Here is a 19,853-nt window from a genome sequence, read left to right as displayed (position 1 = left end):
CTCCTCTAGTATGTACGAGCACAGGATTCTGTGTCTCCTGTGGCCTAATGTCTCACAGTTAGTGATTAAGTGCTTCATAGACTCCCTGCATGATCTTTTACTAGAAAACCTTATTGTGTTAAGTGTTTATTACAGGCAAAGTGACCTGTAAGTGCTTCACAGAGTAATCTGAGCAGATTTTACACTTGTTGGCATTAAAGTTCAACAACTTTTTGGACTGATTAAGACCGCTTGGTTTTTGGTTTCTTGTTTTATTATTTTTGTTAAAGTCAAAAAATGGGGTTGGTCCAATAAATAGCCCTTCTGCCCCTTTTTTGGCATACAAGTCTTCCTTTTCGTTTCCTTCGAGTTCCTCATGTCCTGGTACCCAAATCATTCAGACCGGATTATGAGTGGCCAATTTGTTGAGTGTATTGTTACACTCTTTTAAGACGTTTGACTTGAATGTGAAGCTATTCAAGGCTTTGTGAACCGCTTGGCTCTCCGAAAATATTTTAATTTTTACTCTCTCGAACCCTCTTTTGAATATGATTTCCACTGTTTCCATTATGGGGAAGAGCTCCGCATATAAAATTGTTGTATCTATACTTAGTGTTAAGGAGTTGTATGCTCTAGGCCCCTCTATTCCTGCTCCTACTCCTTGGAGCGTTTTGGAATCATCTGTGTACCATTTTTTGTTAGTCATCATTTATCCATGTTGGGTTAGTGTTTCACTCTTCCCAGGACGGGAAGATAACCTTGTACCTCTTTACGAAATTGAGTACAGGTTTCGTGTGGTCAATCGCCTGGGTCATGCTTGCATAGTACATAGCTTCCTCTTTTAGTGGTAAATGTAGCGTTGGTAAATTTAAAAGCGCTTCCATGCCAGCAGTTGGGGTAGTTCTCATGGCCTCTTTTTTCTATTAATTTGATCTCTAAATTTTTAAATATACTTGAGATTACTCTAAACTGTCAATCTTCATTCATAAATTTTCCCATTTAGCGCACCAAAAGCACAAAATACAGGGTTGGCCATATTAAACTGACCCATTGAGTAACCCTATAACTTTTTACTGTAATTTGAAATTTAAGGTTTACGTCAACAAGCCAAAGACACTAGGCGCACTTAAGGCCAATATCCGACGGGAAATAGCCGCCATATCGGCCGAGACGCTGGCCAAAACTATGGAAAACGCCGAAAAACGGGCACATTACGCTATACGAGCTAAGGGCGACCACTTGCGCGATATCATATTCAAAAAGTGATGTAAACGAATCTCCTTGAACTAAATTAAATGTTTTTCACAATGAAACACAAAAAAATGTTTCTTTTTCCATATTTTTTTAATAATCACATGGGTCAGTTTAATATGGCCAACCCTGTACATATCCAAATACGTGCTAAGGGCGACCACTTGCGCGATATCATATTCAAAAAGTGATGTAAACGAATCTCCTTGAACTAAATTAAATGTTTTTCACAATGAAACACAAAAAAATGTTTCTTTTTCCATATTTTTTTAATAATCACATGGGTCAGTTTAATATGGCCAACCCTGTATATCACTCTTGTTGTTTTTGCTGTACTACTATTACACTATGTCTTTGGTCTTTCTCTGAAATATTTTTAAAAATTACTATGGTATGAAAAGATACTTAAATACAAAATTAGTGTGCCTTAGCATGAATAAACTCTTACTAATTTGAGCTCAGTGAACGAGCTGTTATTTTTCATAACATTCAACCGAAATAGTCAATAACTTATTCATGGAATCTACATATTTTCCCATAACTTAGTTAGATTGCCCTCGCAAGCTCTTATTAGATGCTTTTCTACCACCTAGAGTTACTTTCCCTTCCTGCCACAATTTCTATGAATAATTTAAGTCGCACAACTGTTGACACCAGTTAAAAACATTAATAGTTGTCATAGATTTTTCTCAACTTCGATGAGCGTTTTTGGTCATCGCCTTATTGAAAGATCCATCGAGGTGGCAAACTCCATTCAGGATTCATAATGCTACTTAAATAATTCTATATTGTACAAAGTGCATCGAATTATCAATCCAATATATTTAAAACATCTCTTCTACTGCAGGAAATTTGGGGTTAAAATTATGCTGCGCTTTGAAGCGTTACACATTAATCACTTATTTAATTATTATTATTATTTTCTAATTTAAATTAATTTTGTAAGTACATTGGAGGATGCTTCCATATGTAGAAGTTCAAGCAAGTGGCGAAAGTTACTGATCGCCATTCACTTGGGAGTGGCCAGCACGATTCTTCTACATATAGTTCAAGCAGCTCACAATTTCTGGAATTTGCCCAAATATTCTCTGGGTAGCTTCCGAGTACCCGGATTTGATAATGGGTAAGGTGCCTCTGCCTGGGTGGTTGATGCCCTCATGAGAGTAAAGGCTGACATCTCTGCCATTAAAGAGATGCGTTGGACGGGGCAAGGCAAGAAGAGCATTAGGCCTTGCGACATCTACTACAGCTGTCATGTAAAGCAGCGCAAATTCGGTGCTGGAGTTGTTATGGGAGAGAGACTTCGTTGCCAAAGTACTGTCGTTCACTCCGCGTCAAAGCGCGATTCTTCGACATCTCGCTCCTTTGCGTGATTCGGTTCGGTTTAATTAAAATTTAAGTTTTCGGGTCAAATAAACTTTTAAAAAAATAAAATTTTATGAATTTTTGTTTTTTGAAATATGTATATATTTTGAAATATCTTCGGTACTTTTTAATTTAAATACATGATATTTTTGCTTGTAATTTTTGGGACAAATAAACGTTTTAAAAAATAAAATTTTTGGAAAAAACAAATGTTCTTTTTTTGAATTTAATTTTTGTATCTTTTTTTAATTTAATTTTTCAAAAAAATATATTTTTTTTAATGAAATACCTTTTTGAAAAAAAATTTTTTTAATTCTTTTTCGAAACTTTACTTTTGATTTAATTGATAAAATATTTTTTGGTTATAATTTTTATAACAGGCTTCTCAAAACTGTTATATGTAATCAGCATCAAAGGGCGATTTTTCAATATCTCGCTCATTTACGCCCACGCTCCGATGGAAGAGAAAAATGATGTAACCAAAGATTCCTTCTACGCCGCCTGAAACGTTCCTATGAGCGTTGCCTACGCCACGACATAAAAATCATGCTTGGCGACTTTAACGCTAGAGTTGGTCACACATTCGGAAAATTCAGCCTGCACAACAAACCTTAAAGTTGGAATCCAACTCGAACACTCTGGTAGTGGCAACTATTATTACTTTTATCTTGCCTCGCTATGAGAGTGTGACTAAAAAGAGGTTATACCTTTTTACGTAGAAGTTTTATGATAGTGAACTTGCACGTACTTGATACCATTTAGAATTGTTTCCATTTTCTTAATTAAGCAATTAAACCTATCCAGAAAATCAAAAAAACAAATAAAAGTTTTCGCTCTTTGTGTTCCTTTTGAAACCATCCGGTAGCTTTAATAAACAAGCAAAGCTTCATTAGTTTTAGATGCAATATGTCCGCTACATCAGTTAAAAATGTCGTATCAAGAGTGCGGAGCCTCCTTGTACCTAAGCTTCTACACTCAAATAAACGTTGTTTGACTGTTTCCTCTTCTTCTGTATTAACACAGCTTCTTCAGAAATTAAAGTACGGGAGAGCTAATCTTCTATCGTGGCTACCTATTAGACAATATTAATACCCTTATAATTTTCTTATAGCTTCTCTGTTAAATCTTAACAAGCTTTTTGATCGACCGCTGTTCAATTCCGGCCATATCTGCCTGCTTAGTTCGCATCTTGAGAGGTTTTGCCAACTTGTATTTACTTTATTGATGGTTTACCTATCTATAAATAGTTTACAAGTGGGTTAAGGCATGGGTATGAGCGTCTTATCCCCTTTGAGGTCGAGCGTTGTACCGATTCGAGCAAGTTCATCTGCCTTGCAGTTCCCTGCTATATTCCTGAGGCCTGGCACCTGTTGTAGCATTTAGATACGTCATTTAAAAATTTGAAACATTCTATGACTGTTTTTGACGAGTGTGATTTAGATTAAAGCGCTTTTATTGCTACTTGACTGTCCGAGTATATGAAGACTTCATTTGTGGATAATACTCTCGTTTTTATTATCGTAAGTTCCTCTTTTATGGCAGTGACTTCCGCCTGAAATACACTGCAATGATCAGGTAGCTGAAGAGATTGGCTTACTCCGAGTTTATCGGAGTGACACCCTACACCTACTCTGTGGCCTAGTTTTGAGCCATCTGTGTAGAAAAAATCACATTATCCCATTCCTCTTTGGCAGGATATACCGTGACGAAGGATTTATCTAAGTTGATATCCTTGGTCTTACAGAAATCCGTTGTAACAGAAATGCAGGGGAATTTTTCTAAAATTGAAGAGTGTCCTCTCTGGTTTGTTCTGAGTAAACCGATTTCTCTTATTCTGTGAGCTGCCTTGGCAGCTGTTTGCTTGCCGAATTGCTCTTTTGGCAATAGGTTAAGCATAGTGAGCATTAACCAGCAACTGAATATTTCAGTGTTTGCCAATAGTCGGTTATTTCATATTAAGAGCAGCAACAAATTTTAAATATTTTTCTTTAGTAACGTTAATGTCGTTTGAACTTTGTCAAAGAGTATACACAAATATAGTATAACGGATTTGACAGTAAAAGTAGTTAAATTCAGGTATATAGTATATTTATGCATTATAGAGTATTAGGCACTAATTTATTGCACACCACATATTAAATACAAAGTACTTAAAAATCCACTATATATATAAAAATATATAAATATATGAGGAAAACAGCAGACGCAACATCCTTAAATTTATGTGAATGTAAGTGCCCAAAAATTTCTACATAAGAGCAAGTAAAAGCAGACAAAGCTGTAGAACCGGAGCATAAACGAATATACTTCCAAAAATATGAGCTGCCAAAGTTGGAAGTAATGCAGAAAACTTGCATTGCACAAATATGCATAAAAATGTTATTTACAAATATTCACACGCTTCAATTCTTTTACGCGCTTCGCATGCATGTTTGTAAAAATACTCACATACATATATACATATACATATACATATACATACTGCACATTAGTAGAACTCAGCTCTGCATTGTTGGCTTTTAAAGCGTTAACTAGGAATTGACCAAAAGTAAAATGGCAAACGTCGTTTCAAATATGTAATACAGCAGGGCAAGACAGTTGAAAAATGCATGACCATCAGTCTGCATATCTCTTGAAAATAGCCAGAGCGAGCCAAAAGGCCAAAACACCAAACAAATTGAAAAAAAAAGTCACCAGACTTAGTTGAGTACCCTTATACTCATTTGCACTTAAATAGATATATAAAATTCTGGCTGAGCCCAGAGGTATTGCGTTTGAAAGCATTTGTGAAAAATTAGTTTTTTCTTGAAAGTTTTCTTTCTTTAGTTTAAACCCTCAAATTTGTTTCCAAAAATTTTTTTAGATGAGAGAGTAGACAGATTTAATAAATCTGCATTAAAAATTTAAAAAATTTTGTCGATATGCCGAAATTAATTATATTTTATTTAGCTCTTGAACCAAGCTGCGAATACTAAAATGCCGGTCAACTTCGATTGGAAATCGGCGGATTGGTCAATGATTCGTTTGGAAAAACAAATACATGAATTACTGGGACTGTCTAAAGAATATGCTATATCAGAGGTTAGACTCTCTTGCTTTGAAATGCTTGTACACAGTAAATATGAAATAAAAAAACACTTACTGATGTGAAGTCTTCATTTTGGAAAATATTTTCGGAGAAATTCAATTTACGACTGGAACCGATCCCAGTTCCATCTACAAGGCGAGCAGGTTTAGAAGGGGCCACTAATAAAACTATATAGTGACGCGGGCCGTAAACGACGATTTGACAGAGCCGGAATTTTGTAATTTTCGAGCAATGGATCCGAAATATTCCACCTTTAGTACTGGAGCCTTGAGAATTATTAAAATGTTTACTGCATCGTCCTTGAGAGACTGAGGTTTCTTCAAAACAAATTAATTCAAGTAAAGGTCCAAATGAGAGTGTCTATTTTTGAACACCAGAATAGCTTTCCAGAATTATTCTTAGGATAGATTGTTTCCTTAATTCTACTATATTTCCCATTAGGGAATATTAGTAATAAAATTTTATCTTCAGCATTAAATTTAAATAATAACTGAAGTAATCTTAGTGTTTGCTGTAAAAAAATTAATTCTGCGGAATTTAATTCTTACAAAGAGAAATGCGAAGCTCTGCTATATCAGTTGCATTTGAATGACTTCATGTCAATTGATGCAAGTATTTTGGTAATTATGGTACATTGTTTTGAAATTTGGTTAGTTGTACGCTTGAGACGTATTCTGAAAAATATGAATAATTTGGGATTTATTCACTGCTGAAAATTTTCGTATTGAGTTTTTTTAACTGAAATATTTTTTGTTCATTTTCTGTTCATTTAAGGGGGGGCCTCTTATCAGTCGGCTTCAAAAAATCGATTTTTTTACTGCCATCGATAGATTTATAGGAGAATATGCCCTGAAAAGTTTATAGCGGAATTCAAAGTGATTTCGGAGTTACAGGCCTGTGTCCCGTCCCTCGTGTGAGTATACTGTCTACCTTCTGAAAACTTTGAAACACGTTTTCTCAAAACCATGGTTTTGAAAATGGCGTGTAAGATTTAAAAAACCTACGAAAGTTATCGTTACAAACCGATAATCTATATAAAGATAATTAAAATGCGCAACTAAATAACTAACAAAATACAAAACAAAAATCATTTTTTAATGTTATTTAACACCTTTTTTGAAAAGAAGCGAAAAAAAAAACACTTTTTTCAATAATTAATTGTGTCTTCATTTTTTGATTTTTATATAAAAGAGTAGTCTATTATATGCGGGAAAGCTTTCTGAATAAGACAATATTTCTTTTGTGCTTCAGGTGAAAACTACGACCGCAATATTGCACGTCGTTTTACTAGCGCGCAACGAGAAGCTGTGCGAGATTCCTCATCTGTCCGCCAATCATGCCTTCAAATAAATGAAAAAGATTATTCCTCAGTGCCGCTTTTTTCGCCTCGAAAAAAAATTGAGAAAAAAACACCTCTTTTTGTTAGTTTTGGAACAAATAAACCTTTAAAAAAACTAAATAAAAAGAATTTTGTTGCATGAATATATAATATAAATAAATATATAAAAATATATATATATATATATATCAAATATATTTTTAAATGTGTTATAAAAGCTTTATAAAATTTTTTAATTCAATTGTGTTATTATTTTTAGTTGTATGTTTTTTTTAGTCAAATATCCTGCGTTAATTTTAATTTAAAAGCATTTGTTTTGCTATTTTTGGGGCAAATAAACTTTTCAATATATTATTTAAATTTTTGAAAAAAAAAATTAAAAAAAAAAAATTTTTAGAAATTAATATTTTAAAATATCTTTGCTTCTTTTTAATTTAAAGACATTTGTTTTTAATTTTTGGGACCAATAAACTTTTTAAAAAATTATATAAAAATAAAGATTTTTGTTACACGAATTTAATTTTTTATATATATTATTTTTCAACTTTATTTTTGGGAAAAAAATTAAATTTTTTTTGTTTGTTTTAAATTTTTCTTAAATTTTTTTTTATCGCTTTTAGTTTGTTCTTTTTTGTGAAAAAATTCAAATATCTGCTGTTCATTTTAATTTAAAGACGTTTGTTTTGCTGTTTTTGGGACAAAGAACCTTTTTAAAAATAAAATTTTTTGAAAAACATTTTTTATTGAATTAATTTTTTTTCTCATTTTTAATTTTTTTTGAAAAAAAATTTTTTTTTTCTGATTTGGTTTATTATTGTGTTTTATGAAAAAAAAGAAATTCATAAACAAATTTTGTTTTAGAAATTAATATAATACTTTAAAATATTTAAAGACATTTGTTTTTTATTTTTGGGACCAATACACTTATTAAAAAACTATATAAAAATAAAGATTTTTGTTTCATGAATTTAATGTTTTATATATTTTTTGACTTTATATTTTGGGGAATAAATTAAATTTTTTGAATTTTTGAATTTTTTTATATTTTTTTAAATTTAATTTAATTTAGTTTAAATAATTTTTTTTTACTTCTTTATCACTTTTGCTTATTCTTTTTTCGTGACGTTTTTTTTTTTATTTTTTTATATTTTTTATTGCATTTAGTTATTTTTTTATTTGTGAAAAAATTCAAATATCTGCTGTTCATTGTAATTTAAAGACGTTTGTTTAGTTATTTTCGGGACAAAGAACCTTTTTAAAATACAATTTTTTGAAACAATTTTTTTATGAATTCAATATTTTTTAAATTTCTTGTTTGAAAAAAAATTTTTTTTCTGATTTGGTTTTATATAATATTTTTTTTTAATTTTGTCTTTTGAACTCCTTTTTTGTTGAAAATTTCATTCAAAAAATAGTTTTTTGTTTAGTTTTGAAAACACCTTAACTCAAATTTGTTTCTTACTTTTTCTGTTAATAGCTGATGCGAAGCTCAGTAAACCCTGAATGCCGTTTCACAATGGGATTCTCACAATTCATCGAGTTATATTCAAATACGTATAGCGAATTTGTGATAACTGGGACAACAGTCGCAGGCGTAACTTCACAAGTTAATACTGCAACAAACAAAAATAGTGAGCAACACAGCGAAAAGTCAGCAGATATAGAAATCAGACGGCATACATTTATCATCCCTGCTTTGTCTACTTATTAGAGCTTATCTCGTTGAGTGAAGTTTGGCACACAGCGAGTCTGCACATAAAGAGCAGTTTTTGTTCATTTTCATTTCAATATTTTAGTAGTAAATAACTGATACACTTGAATAGTGCAGAGGGATAGCCAACATTTCAAAATATTATAGCAAAAAAAGGCCTTCAACAGTTATTTGCCTTGAGTTATTTTAGAACTAATTTTATAAGTTTTCAACATATTTTGGCTTATAAGTTGACATATTTTATAGTTAAATAAGTCCCCGAATAGGTTGGTGCGTGATCACCATCCGGAAGTGCACTGGCCACGAAGCACCAAATTATAGAAAAAATTTTTTCCACTCCTCGGATGACAATGCCACACTTTCGAGTATATTTCTGGCATGAAAAAGTTTCTCATAAAAAAACCATCTGCCGTTCCGAGCCGGCGTAAAACTGTAGGTTCCTCCATTTGTCGAAAACATCGAGACGCGCGCCACAAATAGGAGGAGGACCTCTGTCAAGTGCATATAAATACTTATCCTCTACATATAAATACTTGTATATGGGCATTTGAAAAAAACATAAGTCGACTTTGGTGTTATCTGCTTTTCTTGTAACACAAGAATGCATGACCTTAATGCAATATTTAAGCCGTTCATAGCCGTTTACATTTTGTTACATATTCATTTATATATAATGTAGAGTTACTAGTGGTCATGCGTTTTGCTCTTAGTGCGTTTCCGGTGAGCTACCGCCAGTTTCGGTTGCCCTTCCAGCAGCTGTACCACTTCCGTTTCCGACGTCGCTATTGACTTGTGGCTGCAAGGCGGTATGGCGGGACGAGCGATATTATGATAGGTGTATGCCTACATACACAATTGCAATTGTAAATATTTATTACCTTACATATATACGAATATTTTGTGCATTAAAAACATGTTCGAAATGTCTATAGGAATGTAAGCCTTGCAGCAAAATATTATTCCAGGACAAGTGAACAAATCACCATATGTAACTATTTGTATCAGAGTGTTAAAATTTCTATATGATGCATATTGATAAAACTTGTAGTTATCTGTATGTTAAGTTTTGGGTCTTATAGTAAATTTATGAGTAAATATCTATAGATAATCAAGTACTCAATCGCCGAGCTTCAATGCCATATGTTCGGATGAATTTTGGTATCAATGCAAATTGAATACCATCTGAAAAATATTAGATACATAATTTGGCTCGTGTATACACGTAAGCTATTTTAGACTGAATAAGGCAGCCGGGTTCTTAATCTAAGTACTGCGAATATGCGAGGACATATTACATATTTATCAAAGTGGCAGTGCAAACCTTTACTAAGTATCAATTTATTATTCGTATAATTCTAACTCATAGGAGAGTAGTGGAAAAATGTGTTAAGTGTAGTATATTTCGTTTTTCAATGCACAAAAAAAAAAGAAAAAGAAAGAAATCAAAAAAACTAAAAATTTTTTGTGAAACAATCGTTGATTTTTCTAAAATAGAAGAGCAGGCGCAGCTAAAAAGCATGGAAAATAGTACAATAAGGAGCAGGCGAAACACATTTGGAGGCAGGGAGTCTTTCTACATATCGCTTCACGCAGATGATGCCAAAAAAGGTTCTGGCAATTGGGCACATAAATGTTGGCTGAATAGTTGCATATACTTAATATTATATAATGGGACTGTACGTTAGTTCTTTGAACTTATTATGAAACTCGTTACGTTGATTCTTAAGCTTAAGCTAACACTCATGATTTCGAAATTAACAGCCGTCGATCTTATGTGAAACTTGAGTTCAAATTACGTATTAAAAAAAGTTTCATTTACTCCAATTCTCTTTTAAGGTGTTGGCAGTTGATTCATTTCACTATCTATTTTAAAAATGTTGTTGGTTTTGGTAGGGTATTCTTAAAGAGTCACAACTTCTGCATTTTTTCAGACTACAATTCGAAAAATATATTATTGGGAGGGTTGTTTTTTTATATATTATATTTATTACATAGATATAGTTTAGTCAAAAAATGTTGCTGAAAATTTTCGAAGAGTGAGTAGAGTTTTCGGTTCTTTTTAATTTCAAGACATTTTTATTGCTATTTTTGGGACAAATAAACTTAAAAAAAATTGAGTTTTTGAAAGAAAAATGTTTTTATGAATTTTATTTTGTTGAAACATATATTTTGAAATATATGTCTTCAGTTCTTTTAAGTTTAATGACAAATTTTTGGTTATTTTTGGGATAAATAAACCTTTAATCTAAGTTTTTGATACAAACAATTTTTTAAATGAATTTTATTTCTTATATATATTTTAAATTTATTTTTGAAAAAAAAAAAAATTTATAAAACTTTTTAAAAACTTTAATTTAAAAAAATTTTATTTATTTTTAATATATATTTTGAAATTTCTTCAGTTCTTTTTCATTTTAAAACATTTTGTTGTTACTTTTGGGACAAGTTGATTTATTAAAAAATTAAGTTTTTAAAAAATTTTATAAAAAAAAACAATTTTTTAAAGAATTTTATTTTCTTGAAATGGCTTTAGTTCTTTTTAATTATAAACATTTTTTTTCTTACTTTTGGGACAAATTAACTTAGTGAAAAATCAAGTTTTTTGAAAAAAAAGTTTTTTAACATAAGTCTTTCAAATCAACTTTTTAAAAAACTAAATTTTTTGAGAAAGAAAAAAATTTATGAATTTTATTTTTTTGAAATGTCTTCAGTTCCTTTTAATTCAAACACTTTTTTTCTTACTTGTGTAACAAAATAACTTTTTAAGAAATGAAGTTTAAAACAATTTTATTTTTCATTTTATTTTTGAAAAAAAAAATTTAATTTGAAAAAAAAGTAAAACGTCTTCTTTAATTTATTATTTTTGGGACAAATAAACTTTAAAAACAATAAAATTGTTCGAAAAAATGTTGGGAATATGGACCAAAATTTTGAGAACATCGAGCAAGGAAGATTCTGGTACAAGTTGTTGAAAATCGTTAGTTAATTAAAGCACGTCGAGTATTCTTGCGTGTGCGCTGGTGCAGCAATTGATGTATCTTGGAATTTAAAATATATATTTACATGTATGTATATGTGTGGAGAAGAAAATAAAAAAAATTAAAAAAAACAGGTTAAAAGTTTATTTCACTTAGTCATAAAACTGATTACAACTGGTATTAGTTTTTGATAGTCTACCATTTTTTATAGCGGATTAAATTGTCCTCTCTTTTGAAATTATATTCAAATAAATGCTAGTAACAAAATCCACATAAGCACGCAAAGCTAAGGAATTCAAATGCAACATTTTTTTTTACTGTTTTTATATACATTTTACTTGTCCCTTTTGCCTACTTTCCACTGACCAAATTGTAATAATATTTACACAGCTTGCGAATTTTTCCTCTTCATTTTCCTTTTCGGCCATCGTTTGCCGCTCTGCTATGTACTCGAGCTCAGACAATTTCAATATTATGTGGCAGCTACAAGCTGACTTACTAAAGTACACACACACACACACTCATACATGCACTGTGGCATGTAGCTGAAATGCACAGTGCACTACTACAAGTATTCTGCTGCGCTGTCATTTGCATATTTCCGAGCAAAGTGAGTGTATAACATTTTATAGAAATTTGAAATTCGTACGCTCGGTTGGAGCATATCAGCCATGTCTATTACCCAGTGAGACTACCAGCTGACAGCACAGTCAGTCGAGTGCATATTGCCTCTTCTATGTGAAACATACACTGAATACATTTATTTATACCTATGTATGAACATAAGGGTGAGTCAGCAAGAAAAGTTGAAGGGTTTTCAACAAAATTATAAAATATAATAGATTTAAAACTATTCGGAAACTATTTTGGAAAAATACTAAAATTTCCTATTTCCGAGGTAATTCAACCTCCAAAAATTTATTCTCTTTTTTAATATAATTATTAATTATTAAGGCCGACTGTAACAAGTCTCGCCAAGCGTCTCTGCTTTGCTCGCGTCTTCTCCAATGTGTTACTACAAGCGATGATAGACTTCCCACGACTTGGTTCTTTTATCGGAGACATGGTCTGCCCCTGTATCGTTGGTCTCTAAATTGCCATCTGAACACTTTCTTTGTTGAAGTTTCTGCATTCATACGCTCAACGTGGCCCAGCTAGCGCACGCGGCTGAATATGGATGCGCTACACTATGACCAGAGTTCATACAGCTCGTGGTTCATTCGTCGGTAGTAGTTCCCGCGGCTAAGCGGAGCGTCTTGCAGAGTGTTAGTTTCGTTGGGCGTGAGAGGTCTCTGCTGCATATTTGCTTACTGAGACTATAGTAACACCTATCAGCGAGCGTGATTTGTCACTGTATCCAAAACGCCGTGTATCTTTTCTAGTGGACAACAACATATACTTCGGCTCGTCCTCGTTATCCGCAAGACAATCTCTAGTTCACACTCTTTCGATAATGGGAAAAACTGCGGAAACAACTCATTTGCAATCTTAAAGGCTCTGATCACAACATCCGATGAGGTGACACTTGGAGTGTTTGATTCTGCGGACGATTTTTGAACCTTTGCACGTTGGCCATGGCGAATAAGCTTTACGACGGTGTAGACAAAGTGCAGCGAATAAAGATCCAGCGGCTACGTTGGCTGGGACATGTCGTCAGAATGGATACAAGCGCTTCGGCTCTGAAAGTATTCGATGTGATACCAGCTGGTGGTAGCAGGGGAATAGGAAGGCCTCTTCTGTATGGGAAAGATCAGGTAGAGAAAGACTTGGCTGCACTTGGTGCTTGAAACTAGCGCAGATGAGCATGAGAAAAAACGACTGGCTTTGTTAAACTCGGCCAAAATCGCGTAAGCGGTTTTCGCGCCAATTAAGAAGAAAAAGAAGAACAGATTTTCTCCACAAAAATTCGATTATCATGTCTGCCAAAAAAAAGGGTGGTCGTAGTTAGTTGTCTTTATTAAAAAACTCGTTTCCTTTAAAAAAAAAATAACCCTCATCAGTTTTTGCGTAGAACTCGGTAGAACTTCGCTTGCAGAGCCCTATGATGCCAATATTAGCAGCATATGCAAGAAGCTGGACACTTTTGGTGAAAATAATGCCTCGTCTCACTTCAGTGCCCCTTCCATGATGAAGTTGAAGAAGTCGTAAGTCCCATATCGGTCTATCGAAAATAACCTTATAATCGAGAAACAAATGAGGGGTTATGCCGTTATATTTGTCATGGTTATTTTCCAGGATGTGGCATAGTGAGAAGATCTGGTCGATGCTGGACTTTCCAGGTCTAAACTGATAAGGTCCAGTCAGTGAGCTGGTATATGGTTTCACGCAATACGGCCTGCGGAACCTTATATTAGATGGCGATAAGACTGATTCCCCGGTAATGGGCGCACATAATAGAGTCGCCTTTCTTCAATATAGGACAAAGGAGACGGAGATCTCAATCATTGGGCATGCTTTCCACTAGCCATATTTTACTCATAAGCTGATGCATGCACCCAATCAGCTATTTCAGTTATGCTGGCAGTTTATGTGCTCCAACTGCCTTTTTGTTCTTCAGTCGCTGTATAGCGACACTGACTTTGTCATACCTAAGTGGAGTGAATCCCCGTCGCCTTCTATTGGTGCTACCGAGTTCATTTGCCTAGTAGCGGTATTAATAGCATCATCGTCAGCAAGAAATTTAGCGAAATAGTCCCTCTATAATTTCAGTGTCAGTTTCGTATCTGTGAATAGAACTAGTTTGTAAAAAATATTTCTAACAAAAAAGCCACTTGAGCCAGAGGAGTTTATGCTTAAAATGTCAGCATAAAAATGTTTGAAAATGTTTCAAAATGTTATCAAAGGAAACGAAATAATCAGATTTTTGCAAGTGCCTTCAGCTCACGTAAATCTTCATATTTCAAAAGTCTTAAAGTATAAAAAGTCTTCATAAATCCGTTGAAAAAATAATGCCTTTTTTTAAGTTCAAGTTTTGTTGATAGACCACACCCTAATGTGCATACGTACATGTAAATACATGCATTCATGCGGTTGTAGATCCTCCCCTTCCTATCCCCTCCTCCTTAGTTTGGCGCATTTTTCTCTAAGATCATGTCATTTCAGCAAATGTCCAGCTCATGCCTCAGCCTCTGTGCCGCTTGTCTGTGAAATTTAAATTTTTGCTACATTTGCAGCGCCTTTCCTGGACGCTGCATGCGTCTTACCATTCACTTCATGCATCTAACCATTTGCTCAATGCTTGAAATTGTGGTACTTGCCTTTGCGTTCGTTCAATTGTACGCCTGTCCGCTTGCCTGCTGGTGCTCCTCAGCCTAGCCAAAGCGACCCCAGAACTAGACAATTATTTCTGCTTTGTTAGCCTTTTTACTTACAACATTCAAGTTTTATTGCGCTTTGTCTGCCATTCCCACACCGCACCGCTGGCGTTGGCCCACTGCTTTCCTCAAGGTTTGGCTGCTTTAATCTCCGCACCGGTTTCTGCTTTGCTCTCTGCTTTGTGCTGTGTTTAGTGCGATGTTTTGCGGTTTCCGGTTTATGGTCTTTAAGTTTTTACTTTGATCTTTTCACTTCAAAATTAATGGCAAATGACTGCTCTGCTTCTCTCCACACCGATATTGTAAAATGTATTACTTGTATGTATGTGTGAGTAGTGTGGAGAGTGTGAGTTACATGGAGTGGCACGAGTCCGTTGTAGGTCTGAGTGCGGTTGGAAAAAGTAAATTTATCTTTGGCAATCTTGTTGTATTTGTGTGCAAAATTAGATTTCAAAGCGTAATTGAATTATTTTAATTTACTACTACTTTAGCAATTTGTAATGGAACTGGTTTTTTGGAAATGGTGGGTATCTCTTGAAGATGGTTGGATTTTAAGTGCAAGCATATTCCCAAATAAATTCTAAAAGACGGTTGTGTAATAAAATGTAATTTATTTGAAATTTATAATAAAAGCAATTTGTATACTTCTGAGGCGAAGTTAGTTAGTTGCTTGAAAGTGGTCAGCTGACTTGGTCATTACGAGCACTATAAAGCCATTACTTGATGGGGAGGAATGCTAAAAGCAATGCGAAGAGAAAAAGTTCTTTTGTGAATAAATAAAATAAAAATAAAATAAATTGGCGCCTACTTTTCTGTTGGGTTTTTGGCCAAGCTCATCCCCCTATTTGTATCGAGTGTTTTGATGCTGTTCCACAAATGGAGGGACCTACAGAACTGAACCGTAAATGGGTTTTATGAGGAGCTGTTTTAGGGCAGAAATGCAGAAATAGAAATTCTTTTGCGAATAGTAAGGCAATAATTTAGGCGCCATTGAGTTGTTTTATATTAAATTTCAAAAATTAAAAAAAAAAAAAATTAGAATGATTTTAATTTTATTATCTTTAGGTCGAGGTGCAAGCCTCCAATAAATCTAAATCTAGCGCGAGTCTACAATGTGTAAAGCCTCCAATACTTCTTCTTAGATGTTTTTCGTATGACTATAATTTCCAGTTCTAAATTACCCACATTTTTCCAACGAGTAGAATTTCGAATTTCTTGACTGCCTCCATTTACATAAAGGGGGGACTAGCCCTCCTTTCCCCTGAGAGCAGTCCAGCACCGTCCGATTGACCAATATCATTGTCCGAGAAAAAATGTCCTAATTGAAGAGTAAAACTGTTTTAAAAAATGCCCTGAAAAGTCACCATGTTGTTGCATCCTGTATGACCTGTGGCACCGTGTGTGTTTTATTCAGTAACCATTACTTTTTTGAGTAACATTTAATAGGTTTCAAAGCAGCATATGACGGCGTTGTATTACTATACAGTTTGAAAACTCAAATTTTATAAAAAAAATTGCAAAAAATGTATCTAGGTATTGCTGCAGCTAAAAATTTTGTGTCGAGGTATTGATATGTACTAAAGATTTATCGTATTTTACTAACCTTCCGAAGATGATTCCATTTGGTTTTGTTCAATTTACTCCATTATAAAATCTTTCAAATGTGTACAACTTTCACTATTCATCGACAGTAATACGATGCTCAAACGAAGGCCACGTTGCGACTGAAAATACAGAGATTACTTAGGGTACAGGACGTTGCTATGAACGGTTTTCACTACTCAAGGCATTACTGTAGCCAACCCAAAGACAAAAAAACTCTATCCAGAAACTTTTTTTTCGACTTTTGGCCAGCTTTTTGGGAATCGGCCGCACTGTGCACCGGCACCAATTTCGTTAAAACGTCAGCTCGTTCAGTTCCGCTATTAAGAAGTTTAACGTGGTTCATCTTTAAAAAAGTATGACCTAATCACTTGTTCTGGTAAGTTTGTGCTGATGTGAACGAAAAAAGTCGTATTTCATAGTTTTATGACAATGGAGTTAGAAATACATTTCGATATTCATTACCAAATCATCACAAAAAAAAACAGTCATTTTATTATTCAATGCCTACAATCTGTATGTACACCATACGAGTTTAGTGAACGGTAAATATCTCAAAATCTTTGGCATGCTTTGCTCAAGGAAACCATTGAAAACATTGCTGGCTCTCTCATTATCAGCATACTTTGCTTGATATCCTCAAATTCCGAGCGTTTCCGAGGGCGTGCAGTTCGTTCCCTCCACAGTCGATTTTAAGCTACCGGAACGACCCAGATTTATATTCGACCAAGCACTTTGACTCTAGCAGCATTCCTGGTAAATATAGAAGTCATGTTTATGCCGCTACAACAACAACAAAAACTGGTCGTACATGTGATTTCCGATTTCGGTTTGGCTTGGTTTCTTCAAGTCAAGTCATCAGATTTCGAACTCTTTAGTCAGTGGTACTTAACATGATGAATTTTTCATATTTATATCAATATTTGCTTCGAAAATTCAGTTAAAATTAATCAGGACCAGCGGCCACTGAACACTGCTGAACAAGATACAGAACAAATTTATTTTTAATAGGTGCAAAGCCGCTCCAATTAGCGCAAAATTTCAAGAAACTCGCTTTCGCAAGTATGGCTTTGTTATAAGAAAACCAAAGAACTACGCTGGGGGACAAGTGTTGCAGATGGCTTCTCCTTAGAACGCATCTAAAGCATAGAAAAATAATATAAAAAATGGCATGCGATGCAGAAACGTGAGTAGAGATGACTCTGGACCATGTGACTTGGAGATATCGCGCTAGGAGAGCTGATCCAAAGTAGTATATGGCTAGGGAAAGTAAAATTCTGCAGAAATAGGGAAAAGAAAATAATAAATATTTTTTTTATCTTATTTCCTTGATAGCGATTTGCAATAGATTTCTAAATTATTTGAATGCATTGTAAAGGAAAACCAATTTTTTGCGGTTAAGTCTTTAATTAAGCGCCAAAGCAACATGGTTTTATAGCTACCCACTCGACGACTACTAATTTTTCTGTTTTTGTTGAATTCTGTGTGTCATTATTTTCCAACGGACTCCGAATCGACTGCGTTTACACTGAATTCTTCTGGCAAAGTGTCGCACAAGATTCTAGTAAATGAATTAGCTTGCTTTGGTTTTCACTCTGCCTTTCTGCAATGGCGTAAGTTATATTTGATGGACGGATGGTGCGTGGAAAAATCGTACGACTTTGTCGCTACTTCACGTGCCCTTTAAGGGAGCATCTTAGGACCACTTCATTTCGCCATTTTTTTCGATGACAAAAGCAAATGTTTTTTTTTCGCATTTCTTGATTTTCGCGGATGATTTAAAATTTTTCTACAAAGTGTAACAGAGTTTAAAGATCTTGGAGTTTATTCGATACGAAATTTTCCTTTAGTGGTCACATTAATTTTATTCTTTCAAAATCATACTCGGTTCTAGGTTTCATTCGTCGCAATATATCATTTTCTGCTCCATATACCTATAAACTGCTATATACGGCTCTTGTGAGTTCTTACGTAGAGTAAAATAAAGTATAAAACGTAAAGTATAAACAACCCTAAATCTCGATAAATTTCGTAAATGTCACCTGCCAGATATATTTATATAAAAAAAACGCATGTAAATTAAATGCCAAATAAAAAAGTTTTAGTATCTTCAACTATCAAATAGGGGCTTACCTTTTGCGCCACCTTTTATTTTCTTATAAAGGGGTTTCCAATAAGAGGTGTTACTTTGATATTCAAAGAAAAATGCTATTTTTTATACATATATATGATCGGAAGTTTATTTCAGTATAAGGAGGAAGGTATGCCGTTCTTAGTGGAAAATAACATCAGGCAAATGACCACCACGACCAAGCTAACAGGGCAATATCCTTTTCATGAAATTTTCCATAACCGAATTGCAAAGTGGCTGTCCTATGTCCTCGATAGCCTCACGAATTCCATCTTTGAGGTCTTGAGTCGACCCTGGGCTGTTGGCGTAGACCTTCTTTTTCACGCGGCGCCGAAGAAAAAAGTCACAAGGTGTTAAGTCACAAGATCTCGGTGGCCAATTGTGATCACCTCTTCGAGAGATAACGCGGTCCGGCAACTTTTTCCGTAAAAGATCAATGATTTCGTTGCTTGTGAGGCACGTAGCGCCGTCTTGTTGAAAATAAACGTTGGCATTGATCATCCAATTCCGGCCATAAAAAATCGTTAATCATCTCTCGATAGCGTAATCCATTCATCGTTAATACCTGTTATTAGAAAACCTTTTATATATATACATTTCCTTTGCATAAAACCAAAAACAGCGCCTTTGGGCGCCCCTAAGGACTTAACTTAAGAGCAGCCATATGATATCGACATCATTAAGCCAAAATAAGCGCACACACACGCACACGAATTTGATACCTCCTTTGCTTGCCTCTTCGTTTCAGTGAAAAGTTAATTAATTACTAAAACTTACTTGTATCTGGTTTTGCGTTAAGTTCCATTGAGGGTACCACTGAGCGTATGAGTGACTTTTATGCAGCAACTATTAAAGTCTGCACTTGCATATCCACGTCCCTTTACTTGTAGCTAACTTATACATACATGCACACGTACATCATATATATGCACATATGAGTATATTCATAGAGCATGCGAGCACTTAAGTGATTTTGTAGCAGCCAAAATTGTTACCACAGGGACAAATAGCTCTCAGTTTTATGTTAACTTCAAGTAATATTGAACATTTTTGCATAATTTTATTGCAACCAGCAGCAACCTAACTTTAAGTATA

The sequence above is a fragment of the Anastrepha obliqua genome, chromosome 5, assembly GCF_027943255.1.
Source record: "Anastrepha obliqua isolate idAnaObli1 chromosome 5, idAnaObli1_1.0, whole genome shotgun sequence".
NCBI classification, from domain to species: domain Eukaryota; kingdom Metazoa; phylum Arthropoda; class Insecta; order Diptera; family Tephritidae; genus Anastrepha; species Anastrepha obliqua.
Note: the sequence above shows the minus strand (reverse complement) of the source record.